At 39.2% G+C, this 10876-nt stretch overlaps 1 long non-coding RNA gene across 1 annotated transcript in view; it reads left to right on the forward strand.

Moving 5' to 3' along the window:
* Nucleotides 1-9705, forward strand: part of LOC106525889 (uncharacterized) — a 10737-nt gene extending 1032 nt beyond the window's left edge. Inside the window, exon 2 of the long non-coding RNA XR_001311185.1 lies at nt 9353-9705. This is a non-coding gene — a long non-coding RNA (uncharacterized LOC106525889). The remainder of the gene's footprint in view (nt 1-9352) is intronic.
* Nucleotides 9706-10876: the final 1171 nt, after the last annotated feature.

Here is a 10876-nt window from a genome sequence, read left to right on the forward strand (position 1 = left end):
CAACAACAACAACAACAACAACAACAACAACAACAACAACAACAACAACAACAATAATAATATGTAAATGTTATTCTCTTACTCAAAAACAACATCTCGATACTCAAATATAGAATAGCTGTAGGCTACAAACGCTGGTGAAAAAATTAATACAAATGTGCATAAAAAAAAGCACAGTGGTAATCAAAAACTTTAAAACACAGCTTAATGGATTAAAATAAAGTTATGCTTCTTTAAAGTAATTCATTGTTAGTTTATTTTCTACAAAACTCAAAAATTTTATTTTTTATTTTTTAGCACAGCTTGTCTGCTATCTGTATTTTGGGCACCAGAGGGCGCCAAAGGAGCACTGTGAACTTGGTTTTTAATCAGCACTCTTTTTTTTTTTCTATTTGAAAATTACTCAGTTAAACGCAATTTATGCATTTGATCGCTGTAAATTAAGGTGTTGGTGTTTTCATTGGTTCAAATTTCAAGTTGTTTTCACAGTTTTGTGACTGAAAACTAATTTTCTCGATTTTCTTGATTTTCCTCAACACTTTAGCATGACTTTTAAATTCTGCAAGCGTCAGTGATTTGCACAAACAGTGGGTTTATGCTGTGATTGAATGATTGTGGTTGTTTGTCATGAAACGGTTCTGTGTTACGTGGTGATAAGTTGCACCTGAATTGCACCGGAAAACTCAACACTTTGGACTGAAGCGTTTSAACCCCCAGAACCCTTTTGGGCAGGGGGTTACACGTGTATTTCTCTGCCCTGGTTGAACAATGACCACCAAGTGTCTCCTGAGGAAAGAACTGAGCCATCAGCTCAGCAGCAGGTTCTTCTGGCAGCTTCCAAACCTAACAATGTTCGAATATGTGTTGAAGCAGAGCAGAGAATTATGAAAACAAACATGTTTCTACTCAATCATTTAGCGACATAATTATTAAAATAAATGTGTTGAGCTATTATGTGGTATTTATGGGCTTAAACAGCAGTGAGACATAAAAAAAGACATTTTCCAACAATCAGTTATGGGAGCATGAACGGTAATAGCTGTGTGGAATATAGATATTTTAAAATGGTGAATTATAGTGTCTGCCTTGTTTCAACAGGTTTTCTTATTGCTATTATACGCTGAGGTCCCCTTGATCCCTCCCAGAGGGCTTCCAACCTGCGGACCACCCAAAAGCTTCAGTCCTCAACAAGGACTTGCCCCTCATTCATCCTTTTGTAATTTCCCAGCGTAATGGAATGACTGGCAGGTTTGTCTTACTCCTGCCATCCCGGCTRCTCTGCGGCAGTCGACGTGGTTGCGTAAGCCATTTATTGAGTCTGTTCAATCTGGCAGAAACGYTTTGTGCCGGGGTGTTTACCAGTGATAACTGAGACTCTGTCGGTGCACTGAGGACTCTCTAGATACTCGTTACAATTTCATTAAGGCCTGTTGAAAAAAAAAAAAGAAAATTATCAGAGAAGCAGCTAAAGACAGACTTTTTTTTCCTCCTCTCGTATAAAAATTGATGGTTAATTAAAGACATTGTCAGTGACTTGAGAGGCGGCCAAAGTGACGGAAAGCAGCTCAGCGGTGATGACGTCCGTGGGACAGCGTCATCGATTTGCTCAAGATGAAATCCTGTGAAGCTTCTGGACAAATGTCCATTTTCCATTCTTTATTTTTATTATTGTGTGAACGCTTCACAGCTTTCACACAATCATTTTTTTCTTCCGCACATTTTTGGCATCGAACTTTTGTGCTATTTCAACAATTCATATTTGAAAACRTTCAGCTCATTCATGTGAGGGGTGCTATGACTTTTGGTACTTCAGCTTTTTTCAGCGATTTCACCTTTTTTAGCCACTTTTTTGACGTTGAAAATGAACAGAGCTGTTTTCAACATCCTTAAACTCCTTAAAAATGTTTCCAAATCTTTACATAACCTCACACATGTTCTGTTTCACATCCTTGTGCTAATTTTAGCTGCTATTTCAGCTCAAATTCTGCTTCTTTTTGCTATTCTTCTGCCTTTTTCTACTTTTTGGTGCTTTTCTTCTGCTGTTTATGCTTCTTACAGATGCTTTCTGTTATATTGAGCTATTTGATGAAATTTTAGCTAATGTTTAGCTGCTATTAGCTAAAGTTAGCTTTTCTAAGCTAAATACATATTGTTTATATTTAAAACTTTTTCTGAAAACTTCAGCAAACTTGTGCTCCTTATGCTAATTTAAATTCCAGCTACTTTTTAGTTGTTTTACTGAAAATTTCAGCTGTTTTAGCCATTTTACTACTAATTATCACTTTTTTGTACTCGCATGCAATTCTTCTGCTAGTTTTACAATTTTTACAACACTTTCTCTATCTGGGTGCTAATTTCAACTTGTGGCTGCTACCTTTAGCCTATTCTATGCTAATTTTAGCTTATTTATGCTACTTTAGCTATAGATCTGCTTCTTTCTGCTTATTATTTTGCTATATTTTACTTTTTATGCCTTTTTCTGCTACCTAATGCTATTTATGCTTCTTGCAGATGTTTTCAGCTATATTTAGCTATTTTAGCTTTTAGCTGTTTTCTGTTTTCAACTATATATGTGCTCCTATTTACTTTTCTCTGCAAAGTTGGTCTTTTTTGTTTCTTTCAGCTTTTCAAAGTGTGCTCACATTAACACCTTTACTAAATATTAGCACGAAGCATTCACAGGAGCATTTTTGCAGGAAATGCAATTTCTCTGGTTATTTATTTTTTATCAGAGAAAACTTGGACCAACTCGCACACGGGACTCGACACGGTCCAGTTCAGACTGCAAACGGAAACTCGGAGAAGGCAGAAGCGATATATTCGATTACTAAGCAGCTTTTTAGAGCACGAGGAACTGTTGCGATGCGCCTCGCTTCACAGAGCCGTCACAGTCAGGCCTTCTCCCCCCGAGCCCCCCGAGCCCCTTCCACTTCCTCTTCCTACGTAACATCTTATCTGCTGGCTTTATGAGGTCACTGCTTACCTGACTGACAGAACTTTGACTCAACGAAATCTCCAAACAGCCAGAGAGCCCGAAGGCTCAGGAGGATCACAGAGAGCGAGAAGGTGTCTGTAAAGAACGACTAAACTCAAGCCTCATTATGTCGGAATCACAGATAATTGATTCTCCTTTTTGTATAATCTGACAGGTATTTCTCCCATTTTTTCGCTTTCATTTGAGACAATTATTAGATCTGACAGAGTAGACACTAAAGGCAGCTGTAAAGTTAAGAATGAGAGGATTTATGTTTCTGTCAGTGACTAAACTGACAGAAATTATATTAAAATAAAAGCTTGGGTCAAAATGGTTGGTTAGCCTTTAGCTTAGCCCAAGCAAACACTTTAGCTCCATGCTCAGAAGAGCATTATTAGAGCATTATTTGGAAGTTGACCAAACTATCTCTCCCAGAAAACGGCATCAAATCTAAATCAGCTGAAAATGAGAAAAAGACCCCGTTTACCCCTGTCTGTCCTGGACGCCCTGTGCAAAAAGCTACCCTGCAATATTTGACGTGCCAAAAAGGAGGCCCCTGTCCTTCCTCTCTCGCTGGCTCCCTCAGAGCAATCAGAGCATGCAGGGGTGGGCTGCAGCCTTTGTCTCCTTTGCTCCAGCAATTGGCCACCAAGTGGCAAGCTAATGACGAGAGAACCTCTTGGCTCGGCTCCAGAGCAGCGCAGCTTGTGCTGCTCGGCGGGCGAGGGCAGAATGAGTGATGTAGTGTGAGCCCCGAGGCCTCCCCRTGACACAAAACCACACATATCACAGTGTGGATCGGTTCAAATATTACAAGAATTTGCTTCATTGAAAAAAAAAAAAAGTTGCCAAGATGGCCATCGCAGCCTGCTGAGCTTTAAAAACAAAAACAAAAAATGGCGACAACTCTGTCCATTTTACAGTCATGGAGCTAAAGTTTGTCATGTTACTCTGAGCACTAACATATTTAACAGCTCTCTCCCTCCTCCTCATCAGATAAATGTTACTTTAAACTCTAATATAGAAAGTGATGAATGATGCACATTCTTTCAAAGAAGCAAACCTTTAGAGAAAGGATGGCGTGAATGCTTATTTCTGAAAGCTGCTGAAATGTAGCTGAATATGTCTAATCGCAAAAGAGTTAATGCAAGTTCAATTTGAGAAGAATGGGCCACCAAATTGTGTATTTAGCTTGAAAAAGCCATATTTAAGAACAAACAGCTAAACACTGCCTAAAGTTGCAAAAAGCTAAAAGCAGCTTAAATTAGTAGAAGTTAAAAAAAGTAAAAAGTAGAAGGAAAAAAGTAGAAAGGAGCCAAAATTTAGCTAAAATAGTAGAAAAAGCTAAAACTGGCATAAGAACAAGCTAAAGGTAGCAGAAGCAAGTTGAATGTAGAACACAGGTGGTGACAGTGGTTTAAAAAATGTCAAATTAGGCAAAAATAAAGAATAAAAATAAAGTAACAAGTTGCTGCCAAAATGTGCACTTAAACAGCTAAATTTAACCAAAGCGCTGAAAAAGGTCACAAAGAAGCAGAAAGAGCATGTTTGCAAAAAGAAACTAAAACAGACACCAAATTGTGAACTTACCTTGACAAAAGATTTTTATTCATTAAGAGCTAAAATTAGCAGAAAGCAACTGAAAGAAGCACAAAAAGCTCAAATTCGCAAAAAGAAGCTGAAAGAAGCACAAAAACATACAAATTAGTAGAAGAATAGAAGAACGAGTAGAATTTTAGCTGAAACAGTAAAAAAGGCTAAAATTAGCAAAAATAATCAGAAATGAGCAGAACCAGAACAAAATGTGTGAAGTGCTGTAAAGATTTATAAACATTTTGAAAGACTTTAAAAATGTTGAAAATTGCTCCACTCATTTTCAATGAAAAAATGTGGCCGAAATATTGAAATTATATATATATTCAATAAAAATGACCTAAATTTAAAGTTTGACTAACCTAACCGCATAAAAAGATAAGATAAAAAAAATCCATGCAATAGTAGCATTGATCTGCAAAGCAAAGCAAAGAGACAAGCAAACCTTTTTTTTTTTACTGCAATCCATCAAGTGAGTTTAGTTAAACTCTACCATGAAATAACACAACAAGAAGTGTTTCCCCTCCGGTGGTTTCTGAGATATTTCCTGTTTTCAGTCTTGTCTTTACACCTCAGTGAGACTTCTGATCACATCAGCTGTTGTTTCATGCTCCTGTTCCAGTGAAGTAAACAGTAATCCTGTTTATTCTGGGGTTAATCTGCTACAGCAGGCCTCGGTTATGATTAGATAAGTAATGGGAACAAATCAGCCCTCCATTCAGAGGAGAGAAAGCCCCCGTTTCATCATCATTTATTATTTTCATCTTAATTATTTGATCAGTGAGGCATAAAGGAGCTTTTAGTTGTCGTCTGTGTTCTTAATTTATAATTAATGTACAAACTGTGCCATGTAAGGATCATCTTAAACCCTTCAGCTGTTTTATGTATGTATATGATGAGACAGTTCAGTTGTTCAATAAAAGAACAAGAAGTGTTCAAATGCTGTTTCTTTAATTAGTTAATATTTTTAAAAAAATTGTTTAAAAAATATAATTTCCTGGATTTTTTTTGACCCTTTCGCTCCACCTCTCAGACTCACACACAAACGCACTCTCAGTGAGATAAGGTGATTTTTCTCTTGTATTCAAAATCCGCACACTCGTAATAACAAGCACATTGTGTCACTCACGGATAAGGGCATGTTGCATGCCAGGCCATTTCAGTGGCTTTTGTCAAGGCTTCAGATTTTGTTTGTGCGATTGCTCATGACTCGCATGATGTGATAAAAAAAAGTATTACGGTGAAATCTGAGTCCATTCACAGAGGATCCTCTTGATCTTTCTTTGAAATTTAAAGTTCTTCTGGGTGCACTTGTTCCTTTTTGTCTCCTGCTTTATTTGCCCCGCGCTCAGTTATCGTGCAGCCGTCTTATCTTCACGGGCTGTTAACAGAATACGGGTAAGGAGATAACAAAGTCAGAGCAGAGGAAGCATCTAAATCCCACAGAAGGATGCAGGCGAAGCAAAAGCAATCATTGCCATCTTTCCACACCAGGTTTAGACTAAGATGCTGGATTTGTGACTGTTGTAATAAAAACAATGCGTCTGGTAGATGCATAATGAAATACTCTTGTTAAAATATGACATGTTTACATTAAAACATTTTCTTCCGCCTATCCGGGGTCGGGTCGCGGGGGCAGCAGCTTCAGAAGGGAGGCCCAGACCTCCCTCTCCCCAGCCACTTCTTCCAGCTCCTCCGGGGGAACTCCAAGGCGTTCCCAGGCCAGCCGAGAGACATAGTCCCTCCAGCGTGTCCTGGGTCTTCCTCTGGGCCTCCTCCCGGTGGGACGTGCCCGGAATACCTCACCAGGGAGGCGTCCAGGAGGCATCCTTACCAGATGCCCGAGCCACCTCAACTGGCTCCTCTCGACGTGGAGGAGCAGCGGCTCTACTCCGAGTCCCTCCCGGATAACCGAGCTTCTCACCCTATCTCTAAGGGAGAGCCCAGCCACCCTGCGGAGGAAACCCATTTCGGCCGCTTGTATCCGGGACCTCGTTCTTTCGGTCATGACCCAAAGCTCATGACCATAGATGAGGGTAGGGACGTAGATCGACCAGTAAATCAAGAGCTTCACTTTCTGACTCAGCTCTCTTTTCACCACGATGGACCGGTACAGCGCCCGCTTTACAGCAGACGCTGTGCCAATCCGCCTGTCGATCTCCCGCTCCGTTCTTCCCCCATTCGTGAACAAGATCCCCAGATACTTAAACTCCTCCACTTGAGGCAGGACGACCCCCMTGACCCGGAGAAGGCACTCTACCCTTTTCCGGCTCAAGACCATGACCTCGGATTTGGAGGACATTTGACATTTTTACTATATACAGTATTTATACCCACAGTGTTCCTGAATTTGCATCACTACCCATAATTCATAGCAGTAGTCAGTTTTATACTTCCACTTTAGCTGTTGTTTACAATTAYGGGGATGCACCATGGCTGATTATCAAAGTATTTTTCACTGAAATTTTTTTTTTACTTATTCAGAATTTGAGACAGTTCAATTAAGCCATTTATATAGTTTTACCAGCCTGCGCCTACTAACCATGGGCTTCATATTTCTTTAAAACTGAGACGTAGCTGCTAATAACATGCTAACAATCAGGCCAACACTACAGCTAGCGCTAATGCTAACATGATTCATCGTAGGCTTTAATGGGGACCTTCACTCAGGCTATTTTTAGAACATTAGTCACGTGACTATGTCCGCTTGGCACTGATGCTCGTACAAACTCTCATAAACTGCGTTTCCAAAAATGCGCTAATAAAAATTGCGAAAATTTATTTGCTCAATGGAAACATGTCAATTTTGAAAAAACTTCATTTTTTCAACAACATGTTTTTGCGCTAGGATGAGGTGGTTTTCCGGCCGTATAGAAATTGGTGTATTTCGCAAAACTTCAATGGAAACACTTTTTTCGCATCACGGAAGTCACGTGATCAACAATCGGATGTTTCTACTGGTGAAAAAGACGACGACGAAGAAGACAACAGGAAGTAGAAGTAGTAGTAAAATCAACGAAGTAGTAAAAGAAAGTAGTAAACTTACAGACTACAATGTCCTAAAAACGCAGCATACATAGCCGCTCCCGAGTATAAGGGGCTTGTCTCTCGAAAGCCTCAATAAAATGCCGATGTCTCCTCTGATGATGAGCGCTAATGCCATGGTAGCAATTTGCATGTGTTACATCCATTGCTGCCATGTTTGCAATGACATTCCGAGAACAAACGTTTTCACGCGTGACTTTAATAGCATTTCTTACTTAATGGAAACACAGCAATTGCGAAACTGTGTTTTTCCAACATTAACAGAATATCGACAAAGATTTCCTCACATTTACAATGGAAAAGCAGCTTCTGCCGCTCCATTAATTTCAACGGAGCTATGCTGGTTTAGCTGTGTTTAAACTTAAATAAATTCAGGAAAATTGCATCAAATTTCACCGGGAGGACCACAAAACATTTCAAATGAAATTTCCTGTGATTCCTGAAGTCGGATGTGTCGAAATTTGCTCTAGAACCATCTTTATCTGTTACGGTATAAACACTGAATCTCCATGGAATCCACTCCGACTGTCCGATCACTTGCGAGTGCAGCGGATAATATCATTTGTATACATGATATGCATGATGATATAAATGTCCCCAGTTAGTAAAAGCAAAGAACTGCGTGATTAAATAGAGGAAYGGAGACAAACCACATTTACAGTTCCAATGACCATGCACAGGTTCAGGGTTTTTGTTGAAAATGCTGGAAGCTGTCTGACTCACAGTGGTCCAGAYGAGTCACCTTTAGTGGCCCACCTTAACCCAGATAGAGGTTTGGATCGGGGTGCAGCTTCATAGGCTTTTTGTCAATGAAATGAAAAGATAAAAAAAAACACTCTTTGGTGTGTTTTGAGTTTTAAAGCTGCCAGCCACGTTACTTTACGATCCTCGTTCATTGGCATAAAGTGCAGTGCGTAGGGCGCTGAGCTTTACTACTTCTTGTTGTTCCAGACAAAATGTTTCTGAAGAGTTTCTCTGTTTCCTTGAATTGTTGCGGCAGCTGACTTTAGCACAAGTTGAACCTGAACTCGTGATTGACTCAATTTGCACACCGGAAATATTAAACCGGGGGCCAGAAGTAGCGGTCTGTCATGGCAGTCTACAGAAACCTGTGGATAGTTTTACAGTGCATTTGATTTTTTTTAAATAAAGAAAAAGTTGCTTTACCTAAAAAATCTTTTGAGGCTTTTTATATTCTGAGGTGTAAAACAGTAAAAACATTAAAGAAACAAACATTATTAGATGTGCTTTTACTAAAATCTGAAACTACTGTTAAAAATTGTATAGATTAAACAGAATAAAATAAGCTGCATGGCAAAATAAATCCGAAGAATATAAAACGAGTCGCTGCTCCTCTGCGTTGAAAGGAAGTCAGCTGAGGTGGTTAATGAYTCTTCTGCCTCTCTTTTAAGGTTTCTTTGAGCACATCCATTGCAACATTCAGATACACATCAAAATGCGTCTGTGTGTGCATGCATGTGTTTTTATGCAAGATAATGGCCACCCTTTGATTCCCAAGAGTGATTTTGTTCAAGCTTTCTGGTGCATTATTTCCCTCTTGGCCTCCTCTAAAGATCTTTGATGAGTCTCCAGAAGAGGAGACCCTTATTGCCTGCACTTAGAGTGTCAATAATGGAAATGTTTTGGAGACACCCCCCACCCCCCACTCATCTCATTCATCGTCTTCTCTTCCAGTCATGCAGGCAGGCTTTCATCTGTCTGTGTTATCTTCTTCCGTAGCATGCGACTGCCAAGATCACCAACACACCGGGCCACCACCCCGCGCTGCCGGAGGAAGCGGTTTATCTGCGGGGACCATCTCGATGACGCTCATCGTTCACTCTCACTGACATAAGAGCAGCGTTTTGTTAACACAGCACAATTATCACACGCATTCAGGAAAAAGAAACCCTCAAGATTAAAAAGAAGGAGGCTGCTTCTCATTTAGACATTAGAGGCAGATTTTAAGAATACAAACTCCATCGTTTCTCTGTTTCCACTAGTTTATTTTTTAGGTTTGAATGAAATGATGGTTAATAAAGGACAAGAAATGTACATTAATCTGATATAGTTTGGAAGTTCCATCAACTTTTGAGTCTCTCTTTATTTCTTGATTCTGTGAAAATGGATCTTGTTTATTTTGTATTTTATTTCCGTCTTAAAGCGGACTTATCAGACTAAATCCAAATTTTTAGCTGTTAAATGCATTTTGTTGTGTACTTGGAGTCTCTCGGTGCTGTGTAGACATATTTTTATTCTGTTTGACTCTTATTTTTCAACTCATTCTAAACTATTATGGCAAATCTTTTACATCAGCATGTAAGTCTGAATGGACAAGACTTCTGTTGTTGACATCTTTTAATTCATTTATAAATAAAAAGTTTCTGTGCCGCAATAAAGTCGTAAACTCYTCCATCAAACTAGAATGACACGGTCGGAGAAGCTGATGGGGGGGGGATTGTGAGGCGCCTCTTTTTAGAGACAGCCTCAAAATTAGTTGATCTGGGACACGCCCCATAAAAGGGGCGGGGCTTGTGGAGTTGAAATGAGGAGGAATTCAGACTAAGTCGTTGAATTTGAATTATTTAAATGTGTAAAACCAAAAAAATTAAAAGGCTTAACAAGCAGCACTGGTTTATCATTTTGGGTCCTGCTGTGCACTTCTGCAGCATCATCTAATGGTCTCCACTAGTATATGTGTAGAACAGCTGCTGAAATTTTTGCTAGCTTTCTCATTTTTGATGAAAATTGAATATAAAAGCTGATCTGATGTCTTTTGCTGTTAACCTTCTGCTCAGTAGTGAACAGCCGCTAAGTAATCTCTGCGCTCCTAAAATAACCTTTTTTGTAGAAAATTTAGCATATTATGAGTTTATATATATATTAGGGGTGCAACAATACATGTACCCGTATCAGACTGTTCAATACAGTGATTTAGGTTCAATACACACTTGTATGGAACAATACAYATTTTTTAATTTTTTTATCAACTTGTCTTCTGAAGATGCTCTGTGTTGAAGGATCAGTGAATCTGTGTTCGACTACTGCACCTAGGCTGCATTGTCGAGCGCAAACCCGCCGAGAAACTTGCTGTTTCAGCAACATTTAATTTAAAAACTGTACTTTTGTGGTTAAACAAATGTTCATAATTAATTTAAATAAATTACAAGTTAAAAGGGACATGGACATTTTTCTTTTTTGTATCGAAAAAAATCAAACCGTGAGACTAAAGTATCGTACCGAAGCGAATCGTGAATTTTCTGT

The sequence above is a fragment of the Austrofundulus limnaeus genome, unplaced genomic scaffold (genome assembly GCF_001266775.1).
Source record: "Austrofundulus limnaeus strain Quisiro unplaced genomic scaffold, Austrofundulus_limnaeus-1.0 Scaffold246, whole genome shotgun sequence".
Lineage (NCBI taxonomy): Eukaryota > Metazoa > Chordata > Actinopteri > Cyprinodontiformes > Rivulidae > Austrofundulus > Austrofundulus limnaeus.